The sequence below is a fragment of the Chrysemys picta genome, chromosome 8, assembly GCF_011386835.1.
Source record: "Chrysemys picta bellii isolate R12L10 chromosome 8, ASM1138683v2, whole genome shotgun sequence".
Taxonomy (NCBI): Eukaryota; Metazoa; Chordata; order Testudines; family Emydidae; genus Chrysemys; species Chrysemys picta.
The window spans coordinates 89631498-89651831 of record NC_088798.1 but is presented as its reverse complement, the minus strand read 5'-3'; the positions used below and the strand labels follow the sequence as shown (position 1 = coordinate 89651831).

Sequence of the window (20334 nt, the reverse complement as noted above, 5' to 3'; positions counted from 1 at the left end):
AGGTAAATCTCACATTGGAAGGAATAGTTTGAATTACTCATATACATTGCAGAGTTTTAAATTAACAGTGGCTACCCAGGGGAAAGTCCTGGGCACCATTGTGGACAGTTAAATGAAGGTCACTGCTCAATGTGTAGCAGTGGTCAAAAAAGCAAACAAAATGTTGGATGTCTAAAGAATGAGACAGAAAATATAACTGCACCATTATTGTAAATCAATGGGTCACAATCAATTGGAATACTGTGTTCAGTTCTGGTCACTCTATCTCAAAATATACAATGTGGTAGAAGTAGAAGGAGACTCAGGCTTTGAAAATGATTAGAGGTGTTGGGGAAGTTTCCATTTACGAAAAGTCTGAAGGGATTGGACCGCTTCTTTTAGAAAGTAGACAAATAAGAGGAAATTGATAGAAGCATACAAAACAATTAATACAGAGAAGATAAATTGGGTGTCCTAATTTATCCTTGATTTATACAAGTCAAAGGAAACAAAGACATTGAAAGGCAAGAAGTTTGAAACACAATAGGAAATACTTTTTACAAAGTGCATAATTAACCTGGGGAAACTCACTGCCACAAGATATCATTGAGGGCAAAAAGTAGGCTTAAAAATAAACCTCTTAATATAATGGCAACACATTATATTAAATAGGATATTTACAAAATTACAGATATGACATAAACTAGAGCGGTTAGACATTTTTCAAATGTCAAAATTATGAGAATTTTTCATTTGTGTTATAAGTAGAAGGCATAGAGACAACCCTTTATCCTGCACCTAGAAAGTAAAAGGTCAGGATGTTTACATTAATTAAAATGAGAGCTCTGCCTATCTTGCTGGAAGACACTGCAAAAGACTTTGGGTGAGATAACACTTCTATAGACAGGAGGCTAGCCTGGAAGTTTAAGTTTAGTCTCTAGAAAGCATGTTAATGATTTTGTTTTATGTGTTACACCTTTTCGTTTCCATTATCCTTACTCATTGTCTCTTGAATCTTTGATAATAAATATATTGTTTTCACTATAAATATATCTCAGTGCTGTGGTACTAAGCTAGGTACTGATCCTAAGTTGAATCATTCAAGCTGGTGTGTATACCAGCTTGGGGACAGCAGACCAGATGTTTCTGAGAGTATCTTGTGGAGAAGGGGCTGACCACTACACAGGAATGCTTCAAAGGGGCTTGGGGACTGGGGTGAACCTATTGTTAACCTGCAAAACAAAGTAAGGGCTGCCTAACCTAATGGAGAGTGTTTAGGTGGCTCACAGGCTGGTGGTGTCATGGAATTGACATCCAGTTAATCACAAGCAAGTCTCCCTGTTGTTGGAGGCAGGTGGGATGACAAGGTGACTCATAGTCCTGGATACCCCAAGAACTCTCATACTCTGCACTTCTCAGGATACAGCCTATGGGATTTAGACATATTCCAGGCCACAAAGAGACTACAACCAGAGGGCCCAATCCTTTACTTCTGACTTATGGAAAAAGTCCCCTTAAAGTATCAGTTAAATCCATTGGACTACATGCATGAGTAATGTTTGATGGCTCAGGATCTAAGAGTCATGACCCTGAAGTGCATGTGTAAAAAATGTTGTGTCACAGGTCTGTCAACTATTTTATTTGGATTTTCACCAGACAAGCCCAGTTCTGGGAGGACATACAGGACCTTTACAGTCCTGTCTTCAGGACTGTCATGATACAATGTTGCAATGTGATGATACTTGCATCACAATTCAGTGACTTGACAACTTTGCCCTGGAGAACAAAGTCTAAAAGGTGGACAGTCTTCAATTCCTTTCTTACCTGGGAGCTCTGCCATGCACCTGCTCAGGCAGTGGGGAGCTCTATAAACCTGTCTCTCTCTGATTATTGTTTGCCGTAGGATTTCTCTGACTTTCTAACTTCCTAGTACTAAAAGTGAGCTACCTGCCAAGAAAGGGCCACACCTTGTGCGATGAATTCCCTGCCAGCATGGACTGAAAGGTCAAGCATCAATCAGCCATTCATGCAGTATCTGTTGTGGCATCTTTCGACGGGAAGCACAGTAAAACCAGAGCCTATTTATATATTTGGAATGTGTTAATGTCTAAAATATTTACTTCCATGCTCAGAACCTTATACCGCCTACTCTTTTAGTTGTTTGTCCTATAAACATCAAACGCATAATAATCTCCTTAAACAATCTTGCTTAAAGAGCCAAGCACTTTATATAACATGCCCTCTGTCAAGAAGCCAAAGCAACTTAAGGACACAAGACATTTTAGGAACAGGAAAAGGCCATTGCTACGGGTTATATAAAAAGCTTGCCTTGCAATGCTGCATCTTGCAGAGGAGTGGTCTCGTTGCTGGTGCACTGTCTTGTGGCTGGGCATGGTGTAGCAGCTCATTCCTTTCTAGCCCATCCTGCTAACAGTCACTAGTCCTGTGGTGGTCTCTCTTCTTGTGACTCAGCCCTCCAGCCAGGTCATGTTTTAGTTTCACCTCTTCCACGGTAATAGCAGACCAGGAAATACCAGTTCCGATCCTTACACCTGGACTTTGGCCCTTAACTCGCATCCCCAGGGTCCTCACACCCTTCTCTTAGGGCTTTAAATCGTCCTTATCCCCTTGTGTAATGGCCATCACATCACCTTCCCAGCCATTGGTAGAGGAACCCAGGTCCACACTCTACACTGGGCTCTAGTCCAGGGACCTAGGATGAGCAGCCAAATTGTGCTGTCAGGCACCTTGCTGCTGCTGCCTCCCTGGACTCCTTCCTACCATTAGCCTCTCTTCAGGCCTTTTCCCCAGCCCCTTCCTGAGCTCTCTGTAGGAAGCAACACCTCCCAGGCTCCTCCCTAGGGGTCTGGTTCCTGCCCTTGAGTCAGGGTCAGCCACTGGAGTTTGTGCCATTCCTGTGTCTTCCAAGTATCTTCCTCCTGGGCTTCCTCTTCACCCTACAGCAGCCTTCCTATTTCCCATCAGTCTCTCTACTACCACAAGGTGCCTGCAGCGTTCATCAGTCTCTCCCTGCAGCCACCTTCAGTGCCAGACTTCCTTTCTTTATAGCTCCACCCACCTCTTCCCCAACTGGGCTTCATCTTTAATTAGGCCTGGCCCATCCTCCAGGTGCAACCAGGTGGGTTAATTGGCCTCTCAGGCCCACATTAACTCTTTCTGCACCTGTGTGGGGGTAGACACCCCATCATACATTGATAGATTTAAGGGTCTCATGTTTCCTTGGCAAACAAGTTTCAAAGATCCAAAATTCAGCTGAGCTGACCTGTTAAGTCCCCTTTTTTCCCTGAGAGATTCCTGATAACCTCTTCTGAGCAACTGCTGGACTCACACACTTCTCAGGTAGCCTCTAGGGAGCTCATAGAAACTTGAAAGAGATGAGGGGAAATGAGGGAAACTGAAGGCTAAGGAAGCGGGGGATAGTAGGGACAAAGGAAAGGAATTGTTGGCGTGGGGAAGAGATTTATGCAAATGAAACAATTAATAATAATCAGATCTGCAAATTAGGGCATTGCTTCATTTGCTTCCAGACCTGCATCTTTAAAAGTTATGAATAAGCATGTTTGTTAAGTGCAAAGGCTGATTGCCAAGGAATTATATGGTTATACTGTGGTCAGATAGTACGGTGATGAGACAGACATTTTCAAAGATGAGCTTGTTCTGTGTTCTATATTTGCAGCTGTAAAACCACAAAAATGTGCAGTAAGAATATAGAATCATAGAAATGTAGAGCTGGAAGGGACCTTGAGAAGTCATCAAGTCCAGTTCCCCTGCACTGTGGCAGGACCAAGTAAACCTAGACTACCTCTGACAGGTGTTTGTCCAACCTATTCTTAAAACCCTCCAATGACAGGGATTCCACAACCTCTCCTGGAAGCCTATTCCGGAGCTTAACTACCTTTATAGTTGGAAAGTTTCTCCTAATATCTAACCTAAATCTTCCTTGCTGCAGATTAAGCCCATTACTTCTTGACCTATCTTTAGTGGACATGGAGAACAATTGATCACCATCCTCTTTATAACAGCACTTAACATATTTGTAGACTGTTATCAGGTCCCTCCTCTGTCTTCTTTTCTCAAGACTAAACACGCCCAGTTTTTTTAACCTTTCCTCTTTGTTCAGGTTTTCTAAATCTTTTATCATTTGTTGCTCTCCTCTGGACTTTTTCCAGTTTGCCCACATCTTTCTTAAGTGCATCCAGAACTGGACATTGGGATTTTCTTCCCAAGAGACCTTCCCTATCAGTGCCCTGCAGTTGTTAAAGTCCGCTTTTTTGAAGTCCATTATCTTTATTCTGCTGTTCTGCTTCCTTCCTTTCGTTTGGATCATGAAATCTAATATATGTTTTCTATAATTCCCTGATTTCTCAAAAGTCCTCCTGGGTCAAGTCCTGTCAGCTAATTTTCCTATCTTCAGTTTTAATCTCCTGATTATTCCAGATGGACATCCTGCACTAACATATGCACTGAAGCTCAAAATCATTGCTACTGAAAGCCAAACCTTTATCCCTGGGTATTGTTGGGGAGTTAAGGGATTGATCTGCTGCTCAGAAGAAATCTATCCTTGAAGTATTGTTAATCACAAAAATTATTACATAGTAAATGTGGGAAAGGAGCAGAACAAACGGAATTGCTTTTGGTACTGGTACAACAAGCTGAGTAATCTAGCGAGACCTGACGGAGCCTGCTTCTGTGCAAATCAGAGAGCGGCTGTTTCCTTTGCAGTAATATGACTGATGCCTTTCAACACTGCACTGAAGGAGTAGGCCTGAAATATAGAACTGATGGGAAACTATTCAATCTGAGGCGACTGCGTGCCATCACCAAGGTGAAGGAAACTGTATTTCAAGACTTTCTCTTTGCCGATGATTGTGCTCTGAATGCTAGTACAGAGCCAGAAATGCAAGCCAGTATGGACAAGTTTTCAACTGCATGCAACAACTTCGGTCTCACCATTAACATCAAGAAGACTGAGGACATGAACCAGCCTACTCCCCACGCTCCGTACTCAGAACCATCCATCACTGTAAATGGACAGAGACTTTAGACAGTGGACCACTTCATGTACCTGGGCAGTACCCTTTCCCGAGCAGTGTCAATCGATAATGAAGTAAACTGCAGAATTGCTAAAGCCAGCTCTGCATTTGGCCGATTGCGCTCCAACATTTGGGAATGTCGAGGGATCACCCTACCAACGAAGCTGAAGGTCTACCGAGCAGTGGTGCTTCCAACTCTGCTGTACGCCTGCGAGACGTGGACTGTCTATCGGAGTCATGCACGAAGGCTCAATCACTTCCACATTTCCTGTCTGTGAAAGCTTCTAAAAATCAGATGGCAGGACAAAGTGCCCGATACTGATGTCCTTACTAGAGCCAGTCTGCCGTCAGTTCACACATTGCTGATGAGAGCCCAGACCAGGTGGGCCGGACATGTCGTGAGAATGTCAGACGAACGCATTCCTAAACAGCTCTTCTATGGAGAACTCACTCAGGGAAAGCGCTCTCATGGAGGACAAAAGAAGCGGTTCAAGGACACGCTGAAGACCTCTTTGAAGTCCTTCGAGATCAACACCGCCACATGGGAAACCTTCGCACTGAACCGTCCAGCATGGCACAGCCTCATTCACACAGGCAGTAATACCTCTGAGGTGAGGCGTATTGCTGAGGCTGAAAAAAAAGCATGAGCTGCGCAAGTCCAGAGCTGCTCGTACATCATCGACAGTGCCATTACATGTCTGCCCGATGTGTGACAGGATGTTCCATGCCTGAATCGGACTGATCAGTCATCTTTGGACGCACAGAGCCCAGTCATGGAAAAAATGAGTTGTTGAGGTCTTCATCGATAACGATGGACGAACATCAATATAGACAATGTTCCGAGCAGTATAGAACTGAAATACTGCATTCAGGAACGACTATGCTAGGGTGGCTTGTATGAAGACTATCCTTTCCTGTTCCCATCCTGCTCCTTTTATTGAGTTCTTTCTATTTGGATTCAGTTCCTTCCCCTTCAATGCATCTGTGCAGGAGGCAACCACATTGCTGTCTGTGTGGAAAGGAGATTGGGATAGCATAGCCAATAGTACTGTGCACTACAAAGGAGACCAAGTGGGTTAGGGCGGAGTCAGGCCCCCTTCCCTACTGTACACCTGTGGCCAATACTGGGGATAGGCATGTTGTACCTTCTCCTGGAGAAACTGCCAGCTCTCCTGAACATCTTTTCCCCTTAGATTTTCTTCCCATGAGAGGCAGGTTCTGCTTCTGAGCCCCTAGTACTCCCAGGAGGCATTTTTGACTCTCTGCCCCAAGCAAGCATAATACCTCCAGCTACCAGCAATCAGATGCTACGCCTCCTAACCCAGCCCCTACAGGCTCCAACACACCTACTTTAGCTCATGTATTTTCTTCCATTTAGCAGCCTAAATTAATTTTTTATTTTACAAAAGTTCTCAGGCCCCAGCCCAAGCCAGACAATTCTATTCTTTTTTCATTTTGCACTGACTCTGAACTCAGTCTATTCAGTGCAGATGACTATCTGCTTCCGTCCCTTTTTTTCTCCCCTCCCTCCCTTTGTAAGAAAAATAATAATAAATGAAAGAAACTGAGCGAGCAAAGCTGATGGCCCAGATCCTGTGACTGCTGGTGAGATGAACAGGATATCGCCGGCGGGCAAGCTAAGAGCAGAAGCAGTGTTTCTTCAATTCTGGAACATTGACGAGGCGCCAAAACAAATTAAACCTACTTATGGAAAAGCTGCCAGCGGCACTTTGAAGGCTAACGAACTCTATATTGAGTGGTGTTGGGTGACAAGACCGAGATTACACAGGTCAGATGTGATGAAATAGAAAGGGATCCAGATCCTATAAAGAGAAGGGATTTACTCACTCCCCTGAGCTGTACACCGTTTTCCACTGCCTGTGTTGGGGGATCCCAACTGAGGTGTGTGTGGGAGGAGGAGGAACAATTCGGTTCCCAGGTAGAAATGAGAACTAGGGTGACTGGACGGGTCACCGGGTTGGAACACCACTGGAAGATTTGTCACCCCTTGGTGCTACTCTTTGCATACATGCCCCTGCCCTCCAATTGCAACCTACGTCATAAATGTCAGAAATACAAGGATAGCTCTACTGCTGCAACCCTTTTTTCAAAGGAGTAGCCAGGGAGTGATTGTCCTGACCCAGGTAAATCTTCACATGGATGAAGATGAGGAATTTGTCAGTGACTGCAAAAGGGGTTCACCTACTGGTGGCCCTCATGAGTTGGCAAAGGTGATGCCAGAAAATGTAGCTGCACAGAAATCCACTGAGGGCAAACAGCAGCAGAAGGAAGGGCCTCTGGATGGAACCACACAACATGAAAGAGCAATCAAGTTGCCTTGTCATTTCAAAGACTGTATAGTTAATTGAAAATATTCCAGTTCTTTTGTAGGAAGAACGATGTTGCATGAGTGCTCTACAACTGTATATGAGTAAATAGTTTTTAGATACGGTGCCAGTAGATGGTCAGCATAGAATAGTCAGCATAATTCCTGGGTTATACAGGATCACTAAAACTTCTTGTCATTCACTGGAGCTCTTAATAGCCGCCACGTAGAAATAAGCCAAGTTCATTGGTGAACAAATATCATTGCTAGCTGATCTGTACAAGCAGGATCGGGCCTCAAGACATGTGTAAGTGGTCCCGCTATTGTGGGGAACTTTCCTGGCTTCTGCACTACCCCGGTGAAGTGGGTTAGCGAAAGGATCTGAGTCCTCACTCCCACTTCCTTTACCCAGAGGCCTCCCTGCCCTTGAGGACTCCTCTTCCACTCTCCTGTCTGGCAGAGTCCTCGTAAACCCCAACAAGGCTGGGCCCAGGATTCCTGGGGAGCTCGACCCCCAACCCTGCTGTGGTCACCCAGGACAGGGGCTAGGGTGTCCCCACTCCGGGGTACTCTCTCTGCACTGGGCACCTCCCTGACCCACTGATCATTTCATACAATTTAAAGCAAATACAAGTTGTTTAATTAACAATTAATTTTTAAAAAGAATAAGGAAAAATGGGAAAGGTTAAAGGAAAACACATCACCCTGCTCTGTGGCAGGGAACATCACAAATAGTGTCTCTGGAACGTCAGGGCAGTTCACAGTCTGTTCCTTGTAGGTCCCAGGCTCCTTCTCAGGCCCTGGCTGTGCTGCAGAGACGCTGCAGGTTGGACACTTGCTCTGGCGGTGGCCACACGCTCTCAGGCTCTAGGTGGCAGGACGCTTTTTCCCAGTGTTGCCCCCACCCTGTCAGGGTTATGATCCCCCTCTAAGTCTAGCCTGCAGGGCCTCTTGGCTGAGGTGTCTCCCTGTGCTGGGCCCTCTGCCCAGGGTCCCCCTCCTCTCCCCAGCTGCTCACCGCACTCAGCTCCGGACGGCTCCAGCTCCACTCTGCCTCAGCACGGCTGCTGCTGCTGCTCTGCCTTCAGCTCCCTGGGCTGCTTGTCTGGCCTCTCTGGCTCTGGTTGCTGCAGCTCTGCTCCCAGCACAGGTCTGCTCTGCAGGCTGCTTCTGTGACTCTGCTCCCAGCTCTGACCTGCTTCCTGGCTGCTTGTCTGGTCCCTCTGGCTCTGGTTGCTGCAGCTCTGCCCCCAGGACAGCTCTGCTCTCTCTGGGCTGTGCTCTGGCTTTGGGGCTGCAGCTCTGCTTCCAGCAACTTAACTCGGGTCCCTGCTCTCTCCTTAGCTCGGCCCCACTCTGTCTGACCCAGGCAATTCCAGTTCACACGGAGGACGGGACGCCCCCTGGCCTCCTGACTCCCTGATTAGCTGCCCGCCCTGTCAATCAGGCTGATCTGGAGCATTGGCCTCTCCCCATTGTCCCTGGGGACTGTCAGTCTCAGGCTCCTGATTTGCCATTGACCCTTCCCCTTTTAGTGCTGGGAGCTAGCCAACCAAAACACCTCCACTGAGTGTTAGTAAGGGGGCAACATTCCCCTCACACATGTAAGGGCAATTGCAGTGTAGGCTTCCTCCATGTTGTCTTCTTGTGTGCCTACACCCAGCTTTGTAGTGCAGTCTCTAGGCCTTCATAATTCTTCACTGCTCTGGAGAATTTGGCTCCTTAGTCAAGACTCCTGCTTCCAGTCCAGTCCCCTATTTTGTGTCTGTATATGCAGTGCTGAGACCTGGTCTACATGGGGTATTACCTCGCACTAGCTGTAATTTGTTCCCTTTAAACTTTCTTGTGTCTAGATGAACACTGTTTTATTTGCCCTCTTAGTAATCCTCCTCAGAACAGGAACAACTCCACTTTGCAGTTCAGTGGCTCTCAACCTTTCCAGACTACTGTATCCCTTTCAGGAGTCTGATTTGTCTTGTACCCCCAAGTTTCACCTCACTTAAACTACTTGCTTACAAAAACAGACAAAAAATACAAAAGTGTCACAGCACACTATTACTGAAAAATTGCTTACTTTTTTATTTATACCATATAATTATAAAATAAATCAATTGGAATATAAATATTGTACTTACATTTCAGTTTATAGTCTACAGAGCAGTACAAATACGTCATTGTCTGTATGAAATTTTAGTTTGTACTGACTTCGCTAGCACTTTTTATGTAGCCTGTTGTAAAACTAAGTGAATATCTAGATGAGTTGATGTACCCCCTGCCAATGGAAGACCTCTACGTACCCCAGAGGTATGCCTACCCCTGGTTGAGAACCACTGCTCTAAGGTTTGTGTGGACCAATTCCTAACTACTATGCTGCTGGCAATCCTCTATCTGGTATCCCAGGCTGCATTGCTTCACACTTGGATCAAACTTTCTTGATACCTGTGCCATCTACTGCATCTTGCAGGGATGTAACTTCTCTGTTGAAATGCTGTTGGATAGTCAGGAAACACCCTTTTAGATACCAGGCAGTGGTGAATTCACATACCCATTATAGAAACTATGCCCACCATGCTTCTTTATAAGCTCCTGCAGAGGTCCTGGACATGATTTCCCTCTTCGGAGACATGCATGTCCAGGCCCATCTAGATAAGGGTCACCAGAATGGAGACAGCTACAGAGCACTGTCAGAGCAAATGAAGGAGAGGGGGCACTCCCAGGGCTGGTTCCAGTGCTGAGTCAAAGCAAAAGGAGTTCTGGAATAAGTTCCTGAAGACAAGTGGCATGAACAGGGCCTTCGCTTATGCCTCTGCTACTTATCCATATGATAAAGTATTGGGCCACTCAGCAATGCCATCACCGAGCCTAAAGTTACTGTGATTGATAGCACCACACAGAATATGATGAGCACCCAACAAACCACGACTGCTCCCTTGACCCCATGTATGCCAGACTGTCTGACTAGGAGGTCATGTGTCAGGGCAGCCAGGAACTGTGTGACCTGCTTGATGTGGACAACACTCAAGAACCCAGTGCAGACACCCCTAAGGAAGAGGCTGTGATGGAGAGTTCTACCATCACCCTGACTGCAATTGCTGTGGAGAGGAGCTGTGCTGTTTTAAATCCCTCTAAGCAGTTGTATTGTAAGCTACTTTTTCTGGGTATGGGCTTTCCGTGTTGGATGGATCTAGGAGCTCTCGCTACCTGCTCAGCATTTAACCCCTTCCTGCCCAGCATGCGGTACATGGCATTTGAACCAAAGATGTAAAACTTTAATTTTTAAATTCTCTACTGTATCCAATCCCTTAACCACTGATCACTCTTCTTGTGTCCCAAAAACCCCATCCCTGGCTGAGTTTTTTTCTGCTTGCTCTCCATTCACCCCCTCCCACCCTTTGCTCAGGATGTCAGCAACCCAGGGTCAAAAAAAAAAAGGAAGCACACTGCATATAAAACATCTTTACTGTAGCCTCACAAAGATTAAAAAAATAATTAGAAAAGCTACAGTGATTCACAGTTTCATTAGTGCACTCAGCTGTTACTGAACTTTATAGAGTTGGTGAGGTAAATGCCCCAAATTCAGCTACGGAGACATTTAAAATGCAGAGGTGTTGTAAGGCACTCAAATGCATTTGGAAATAGAATTCTGCTTTAATTAATCTATTAATTTTGCAGTGCACTTTAAGCTGATCTGTAGGAGTTATGAAAGAGAACTTCAGGCACAGAAAGTGCTCTGTTTTTGCTTGAATGTTGCATGGCACAGCAGCTCTATTGGGGCTGCTCATATAGCCAGTGGTTCCCTTCTGATTTTGCACCAACTCAGGAGAAATCATCTATTTAAATTGTAGTGCATTTTCCCATTGGAAGAGATCTCTTCCCTGTCTCCTAGTGACTCTCCTCAGTGTGATGTCATCAAGGATAAAGACGGTTTGCAGAGGATTTCATGCAATAACTAACCTGCTCCCCTGTTGCCCCCACCCCAAAAGCCAGAAAAGATGCATCTAGTCATCCACCCTACAGCCCACAAGCAAACAAATTTTAATAAAGGACAGGATGCTTCCAAGCAACCATCCTACCAGTCTCAAGGACCCTTAAAAACCACCCATCGACCTACCTACTAAATGTAAAGCAGGAGGCTTACAGTATTGGGAAACATGTTTGAAAACATTTTGCCAACTCAAAGGGGACTCAGAATGGGTAGAGATGCTGAGAATGGCATTCCAAAATTGTGGGAAAAGAAATATTTCATCCCTGTTGGCATGGAGACTAACATCAATGGGACAATAAGTACTTGTGTTTTTTCTGATTTCCCTTAGCACTTGTAACTGCGTGAAGAGGGGACTTATTGACTGCAGAGAGGCTGTCAGATCTCAGAAAAAGAAAAGAAAAAAAGATAGAGCTTATCTTTTCTGGGAAGCATTCATTTAATCACAACAGAGGGCCATGAAGGCAGAGTTGTGGAGTGGAGGTTTTCTGTAGCATTCTCTAAATGGAGCACATGGCCCTGGAGTGGGACACCATGAAGTCAGTGCAGAAGCAAACAGCTGTGATGGAGCACTGTGGATTTGAACAGAGTCTTCTCTCTAGACTAAACATGCCCTGTTCTTTCAACCTTTCCTCATAGGTCATGTTATCTGAACCTCTTATTTTTGTAGCTCTTTTCTGGACTCTCCAATTTGTTCACAGCTTTCTTAACTGGACACAGCACTCCAGCTGAGTCTAGAGCCCTGCTTGGGACAAGTGTGGAGCCCTGCAGGGGGGCAGGGATCCTGCGATCCAGCAGGTCCTGCTGCCATAATAGTGGGAGCGGGAGTAGGTACTGCAGGGCGGGACGGCAGTGGGATTAAAAATAGTGTCATTTACCAGTTCTGAGTAGAGTAGAAAAATTACATTCAGCATCTTACATACGATACTCCTGTCAATACATCGCAGAATGACATTTGTCTTTTTCACAATAGTAGCACGCTGTTGATTCATATTCAATTTGTGATCCATTGCAACCCCCAGATCCTTTTCTGTGGTACTGCTATCTAACCAGTTACTTCCCACTTCATATTTGTGCACTTGAGTTTTCCTTCCTAAGTGCAGTGCTTTGCACTTGTCTTTACTGAATTTCATCTTCTTGATTTCATACCAATTTATCAAGATTGTTTTAAATTCTAATCCTATCCTCCAAAGTTCTTACCATCCCTCCGAGCTTGGTGGTGTTTTCAGATTTTATAAGCATGCTCTCCACTCCATCATCCAAGCTATTAATTAAAATATTAAATAGTACAAGATGCAGGACAGACCCCTGCGGGACCCCATTTGATATGTCTTCTCAGTTTAACGACGAACCATTGAAAATGTTGTTTTCAACCAGTTATGCACCCATTTTATAGTAATTTCATCTAGACCACATTTCCTTGGTCCTCAGCAGGCAGGATCAAACCTGGGACCTGTAGAGCTTAGTGCACAAGCCTCTACTGCATGAGCTAAAAGCCAACTGACCCTTAGCTAAGGCTGTAGAATAGACTCATTAATCTCACAGTGGTCTTGGTACCACTAAAGGGAACAGAACACCACCATCAGGAGGTGTGTGGGTTACACTTACATGAGTATGTTCCACTTCAGGATGTGGTCATGCAAGTGAGGGATCTCTAACACCACCACAATGTTCCTTTATTCTTAATCCCTAACTCTAACCCAAGCTTTAGATAGGGACATGTGATTTTGTCCCAACTAACTATAAATCCACTCAGCCATTGTGGGTTCAAAAGTTTGACTTACATTTGAATGTGATTGGTTTTGCGGTTCACTTAGAAGAGACTGGAGAAGAAGAAAGGAGGGAGAGAGAGGAAAAATTCCAGTCAAAAATACTTAGCAGAAAAGAGAGCAAAGTGAAAAACCACTATGGAGAAAATGTGGAAAATGGAGTAGAGAAGGAGAGAAAGTTCCCATAAAGATATATATTGTATAGAGGGCACCCGCTGCACCAGCCTAAATTTGGCAGGGTGGAAGGGGGAGTTCTTCCTTTCCTGCTACATAACACAGGCTTCCCTTCAGCTAGAAAAACAGTTAAAACAATATTGACTTGCCCTCTAAAAACCAAAACACACATGAGTTTAAATCACAGGGTGAAAAAGTCCATGAACTCAAATGAGTTCTGTAAACACAAAAAAGAGCTCACAGGGTTCAGAGAATTCCACCCTCCTGAGGATTGCTTATGCCACTGCTTTCAAATTCAGATTCGTTATCAATCTGATGCTTCTCTACAGGGAGAAGAAGAAGAGGCGTTAAAAGAACTCAGACAATAGAGACTGTATAGCAATTGCAAAAGAATTCAGCTTCCACCTCTAGGGGTCACAGTGACCTCACAAACCAAGGCTTGCAGAGGTCTGCAGGGCTAGTGTCAGTAATGATGAATCTGAGTACCTGTGGTCATGTCACAGCTTCTAGAACAGCAACTGTGAACTGGACAGAGGAGAAGCTGCCCTTCTTGGTCATATTTCCAGGGTGGATGAAGTAATGAAACGTTCTCAAACCAGCTTCATCTCCAGCATACAACATAGCAGGGGATGGGCTATCCCTGGAGCTCTGAGGCATTGTTTCACCAGTGTTTAAGGCCTGCTTTGGGGTGGCCTTGCCTGGTTTTATCCCAGTGAGAAGTGGGAAGGCATTAAGCTGCCTCCAGACCTTTGCTGTTGCCAGCTGGTGCATGCTTCACGTTCAACTGCTTGAGAATTCCACTGACAAAATCATTCATTGTATGTTGAGACTGGGGTCGAGGAGGAAATCCTCTGAAACCCAGGGCATTTCTTCCTCCCCCACTTCAGCCCGATACACAAGTGACACATTAATAACTAAGAGACACAGACAGGGGACTTGAAAAACAAACCTGCACCATGAGATTAAGGGAAACCAACACATCTGGTGGGTATGGGAGAAATCAGTTTGGGGAGCCAAAGAAGGTCTGTTTCTGACTCACACCAGTTCTATATCTGTGCACCCCAGAGTACATCTACCCTGTGATAAAAAACCTGTGGCACCGAGTCTCAGAGCCTGGGTCAACTGACTGGGGCTCGGGCTGCAGGGCTAGAAATGTCAGTGTAGATGTTTGGGCTTGGGCTGGAGCCCGGGTTCTGAAACCTTCCCCCTGAGAGGGGTCTCAGAGCCCAGGGTCCCGCCCATGCCCAAACATCTACACTGCAGTTTTATAGCCCCACAGCCTGAGCTCCGCAAGCCTAAGTCAGCTGATTTGGGCCAGCCGTGGGTCTTTTATTTCAGTGTAGACACAATGACTTCATTGGAATTCTTCCTGACTTACATCACCGCTAGTGAGATCAGAATCAGACCCGTTATCCTGGCATGCGCTGCCAATATTTTTAAGGCGCTCCCACAATTTTTAATCCCTTATCTTGTGATGAATGTGTTTGCCAACAGGAGAGGATCTGTTTGTTTTTAATAATAACTGTTTTCTTGTAGCAATGACCGACGAGAGTGGAGACTGCCTTGGGCAAACGAACAGTTCATAAAGTGCCCTTTGGAAATGTTTATACTTTGTTCCTGAAAAACACGCTGAGTATATTGATAGCACAGCACTGCGTTCAATGGGATGGTTTGGAAATCGGGGTGGCATGAGGGTGCTTGTGCGGAGGGGTGATCCATCCCATTTTTTTAAAAAAATTGGCCTTTTGGTGCAATCAAGTGCCTAGCAAGAGAAAAAAACTCCTCTTCAGAAATATGGTTTTCCTGTTAAGTCATGTCCTTCCAAAGTAAAGTTTCCAGGGAGAGGGTAACTCCAGAGACAGGGAAATCATGCCAACCTTCCTCTCAGTTTGTTGGTGCAAATTTTAGAAGGGGCTCCTACAAATTCCCACCAGCTCTTGAGAGCTTCTTCCATCACATCATTGCCATAAGTTTTCCTGCACTAGCCACCCATAAAATGCTCACTTCTACGACTAAGCTCACTGTTTGGAAAGTCCTGAAATATTTGACCAACCCTTTCCATTATTTGCCACTCTCAGTTGCCTCCAGTTGCCTGGGTTTAAGCTGTGGCTCTGGAAGTAATACTGGGAAAATCTCAACTCAATAGCAGGCAGGTTTCCAGACTCAAGGGGTCAAAATCATCTTCATCCTCCCTTACACCCAGAAAACATTTGATTGAAGTAATTCAGATGTTGGGCGCAGCATCCAGATTTCTGGGTGTTTACCAAAACCAAAGACGAATCCCAGCCATTTTGAAGCTTTACCCATCGCTAGCGTTTGGGCTGTTCTCTTCTCTCATAGCTGGGGTGGTTTTAGTTCAGTTCCGTTCTCTCTGCAGGCTCCTCCGACTTAGTCACAATCAGTAGTTGCCCTTTACCCTGTTGCAGCAAGGTTTGAAATAAGGGGCTGTCCATAAATTATGTAACATATTTTTTTGGTGATTTCCAAGACCTACCCACTCTTTGTAACACTTTATAACACTGAAGCAAACCTGCAAAATGAAGGACCTACCCACCCCCTAATGTGTTAAGTAATTTATGGACAGCCCCTAACAGAACGCACATTGCATGCCCCGGTGAGTCTCTGCTAGTTGTTTCATAGCCTGTGTGGCATGGTGGCGTTAATCCCCTTCCCAGTATCTCCATAATAAAAACACCACCACACAACTGGTCCCTTTACTTGCAGTCTGAGCACAAAGGTCAAGGAGCGAATGGGCCATTGAACCTGAAATACCCTTTTGCCCCTAGAGGTGGATGCTCTAGGACAAAGGTCTACAACCTTTTTTTGAATTTAAGTGCAACCCAGAATCTACCCTGCCCCTTGTCCAAGGCCCCACCCCTTCCCTGAGGCCCCACCCCGCTCCCTCCATCCCCCCTCCCTCCATCACTTGCTCTCCCCCGCCCTCACTCACTTTCACCAGGCTGCAGCAGGGGTTTGGGGTGTGTGAGGGGGTGTTGGCTCTGGGCTGGGGCTGAGGGGTTTGGAGTGTGGGAGGGGGCTCGAGTGCGGGAGGGGGTGAGGGGTGCAAGCTCTGGGCGGAAGTTTGGGTGCAGGAGGGGGCTCTGTGCTAGGTCAAGGGGTTAGGGTGTGGCTCCTGCCGGGTGGCACTTACTTTGGGCAGCTCCCGGTTGGTTGCACAGTGAAGCTAAGGCAGGCTCCCTGCTGCCCCAGCCCCATGCCTCTCCCAGAAGTGGCCAGCACATCTCTGCGGCCCCTGGGGAGGGCACATGGTTCCATGTGCTGCCCCTCCCTGCAGGCACCGCCCCCAAGGCCCCCACTGGCCGCAGTTCCCCATTTCCAGCCAATGGGAGCTGCAGGGGTGGTGCTTGCAGGCAGGAGCAGTGGGCGGAGACCCCTGTCTCCCCCCGACCTCCAGGGGCCACAGGGGCATGCTGGCCGCTTCTGAGAGAGGCGCAGGGCCAGGGCAGGCAGGGAGCCTGCCTTAACCCCACTGCGCCGCAGGACTTTTAGCAGCCAGAGATTGCGATTGATTGTCAGAGGCTCCAGGATCGACCAGTCAATCATGATCTGTCAGTTGGTGACCACTGCTTTAGGACATTAATTATCAAGGCACACAAAACAGTTGCTACCTTTGCTGGACCAGCTCTGTGAGGACTTTCATTATTTTCTAGAGCAGTCAATACAGCACGTTTCCCCAGCACTAACAATTCAGACACACATGCATTAAATCAATTCATATGTGACCATTCCAGGACCCAAAACATAGTATGGGCTTCTTTTCCTGGACACTGTTTGCAAATCACTGAGTCCATGTTGAACCCAGAAGGGGCAGGAGGTTATGGAAGAAAGTCTTGGTGCAAAGGTTGCCCGTGTGACATTAACAAGTGAGATTTCTGGAGTGTGTCATCTTTCCAATTAAATTCTGTACTCTGCACACTGATTCCATACACAAGATGCTGGGCCATCATCAGAGGATATTTCCCTTCCTAGAGCGTAAGTAATGAACAGTGACATCTGTAGTTCTGTTCTATGTAACCTGAGTCGTATAAAATCCACCCCAAAAAGCCAGATTGAGATTCCTTCCCTCACTTTGTTTATTCGTAGCCCTTCTGTCATTCTGATGTTCTGAGACAGGCTCAGCGTAAATGGGAATCAACAGGGACTGTGTGTATGCCTGAAAAACTTGTATGGCTTTTTTTTTTATTAGCTGGGTTCAAGTTTTTCTTTTAAGCCCACGGTACAGAGAGTAGGTACAAGTGTGACCAAGATCTGAAAAATTTGATGGTACAACTATCCCTTTGCTGAAAGAAATGTATTTTCAATACAGGCTGCTTTTCCCCCTGAATAATACAGAAGCAGTGCCCCAGAAAGGTCTTAAAAAGTGATGTATTGTATGAAGTGCAGTGCTAGTTTGGCAACAAGAAGACTCACCAGCTCGTAACCCAGGGGTTCTCAAACTGGGGGTCGGGACCCCTCAGGGGGTCATGAGCTGTCAGCCTCCACCCCAAACCCTGCTTTGCCTCCAGCATTAATAATGGTGTTAAATATATTTAAGTGTTCTTCATTTATAAAGGGGGTCGCACTCAGAGGCTTGCGGTGTGAAAGGGGTCACCAGTACAAAAGTTTGAGAACCACTGTCCTAACCAGTAGTATCCAATAAAGATCCCATTGAATTTTTCACAAGAGACGTGGTTTTAGTTCCAGAACCTGCCTAAATTCCAAGTGGGCAAATTACATTCTTCCTCCCTAAAATACTAATTGCATTTTCTATTGGGTCCAGTACTATTCACGTCCTCTAGTGCAGTGTTACTGTACACTCATGTTTTTTGACACAGATGTGGTTGTATTTCAGTAGTGGGTGAAGTAATCCCTGTGCATAAATCGAATGTATCATGTGCTTTGGGAGCCTATGGGACGAAGGCAGCTAGAACAATGTAAGTTATTATTTTTTTCCATTCAGCTCAGAGCAGAGAACTGAGTTGTCTTTTGGGTACTTTTTTCCCATAAATGGAAAAATGTGAAGCAAACTGTTTATCTTAATCAGTGAATCTAGAACTTTGGTTGATATAAGCCCACCCGCAAGCAAGCTGACCTCTCTTGGGGCTCAGCGCTCTGCTCGCACGCAGATTTGAAAAGGGATCAGGGATGGAGCAAATAATCTTTAAGAGTAACTCCTCTGGCATTTGCTGGGGAAGTTAAAAGCAGATAATGCTGTTTTCATGTCACTTGACTTTTCAAGAATGTTGCCTCATAAATCCTCAGATCAGCAGTTACTCAGTATTGTTGTTCTTGCTGCTCTGAGATACCAGAGGTGATGCTCCTGAGAAGCTGTCAGTGACAGCATGACAGACAGGGAGATAAGTTCAGAAGCGTGGTTGTTATTGTGGACTTATTTGTTTGGATCATGTATAATTGTGGTGGGGCTATGACTCACTGGCCTGGCGCCTCCTGCTGGTTGTCTCAGGAATTAGCTCTTCCAGCCCAGAGCACCCTCTGCAGCCCGGTGTCTCGCCTGCCGCTGGCCCCCGTATCCCTCACGGACCCCGGTGCCCCTTTATGTCAGGGTCCTGCCCCCAGCAATAACCTACAATCTGGGTCTCCCCACCCAGGGGAACCCCCAATCCTCTATCCCCACCTTGCCTCAGTGTCTACTACCAGTCGCCATCTAGCCCCCGCTCACTGGGGCAGACTGCAGTTTGTAATCCACTCATCATCGGCAAGGGGGTTTTGGACCTGCTGCCTTTGCCTATCTCTGAGCTGGCCCTCTGCAGCCCCAGTACCCTTTTGGCCTTTTAGCAGGGCCTGCAGCCTGGGATTTTACTAGGCTGGAGCTCCCCAGCTCCTTCTGCCCTTCCCCAGCACTGCTCCACCTGAGGTCCCCTTCTCAACTCTGAGGCAGCCAGGTCCTTCTCCCTCAGAAGCTAGAGAGAGAGTTTGTGTCTTAGCCTCTGGCCCTCAGCCCTCTTATAGGACCAGCTGTGGCCTGATTGGGGCATGGCCCCACCTGTGGCCGCTTCCCCCAATCAGCCTGGCTTTTCCCCGCTGCAGCCCTCTCCCAGGGCTGTTTTATGGCCTTCAGGGCAGGAGCAGGGTGACCACCCCGCTACAATAATCAACACAGACTGTAGCAGGATTGATGCCCCAAAGAGACACCAATGCTGGACTAGAAGGGGGTGCTGCAAAGCAGAGGAAGGGACTACTATTGGAATAGCAGGAGGGTCAGCATGCATAGCTAGAACTGTCAACAATGGGTTTTCCCATTCACTGGCAATTCTGAAAAAAACACAAGAAAAAATCTGTTGCAAACAAATTTTTCAGTAAATTGGGAAGTTGAACAAAAATTCATTTTGAGGTCAACTGAAATGGTTGTTTCTATTTTGAGAATTTTTTAACATTTTAATTTTTTCAGAAATAAAATTAATTGGAAAATTTTAAATAAAAATGTCATTTTCAGCTTTTGTTTAGAAAATGGCAAAATGCAACATTTGGATTTTTTCAGAATTTTTTAAAGTTTTGTTTTGTTTAGACTGAACCGTTTTGGCAAAATCAACACAAGAGAGCAAAATGTTTTAGTGTCGCCGAATCTGTTTTTTGCTGAAAAAAAGTTGTGTGAGAAAAATTTCTTCCAGCTCTAATCTGAGGTTGAGGCACATAAGCATGTGTGTGCCTGGGTGGCTCCAGGATTGGAACAGGTCTGCAGGGCAGAATTGTTGAGTGCGATGGTGTAGGCATAAAAGGGAGATGGAAGGATCTTGGAAGAAAGGTCAAAGAGAGCCAGATCCCAGCCCCTGCTCTGCTCCCTTTGGGCTGTTAGAGCAGCACAAAGGAAGTAAGAGACCAGCCACATTTCCCCAGCAGGCATACAGACAGCATGGCTCGCTCCTCGGCACCTCCCCACCCAGCGCAGGGGGGAGATGCAGGTGAACAGGATGTCCTGCATTCTGCATATGTGGGTGCGGGCCACTTGTCCAGATTATCTGGGTATGTCTCAATCATTTCCCTGCCAGTGCGGGGGGCCTCGGGCATTGGTGAATCTGTCCCTCCTGTTCT

The 20334-nt window shown here is 46.1% G+C and overlaps 1 protein-coding gene across 1 annotated transcript in view; it reads left to right on the top strand.

Moving 5' to 3' along the window:
- Positions 1 to 20334, top strand: part of LOC135973263 (uncharacterized) — a 275121-nt gene that overhangs the window by 252223 nt on the left and 2564 nt on the right. The gene's annotated exons all lie outside the window — the stretch shown is intronic.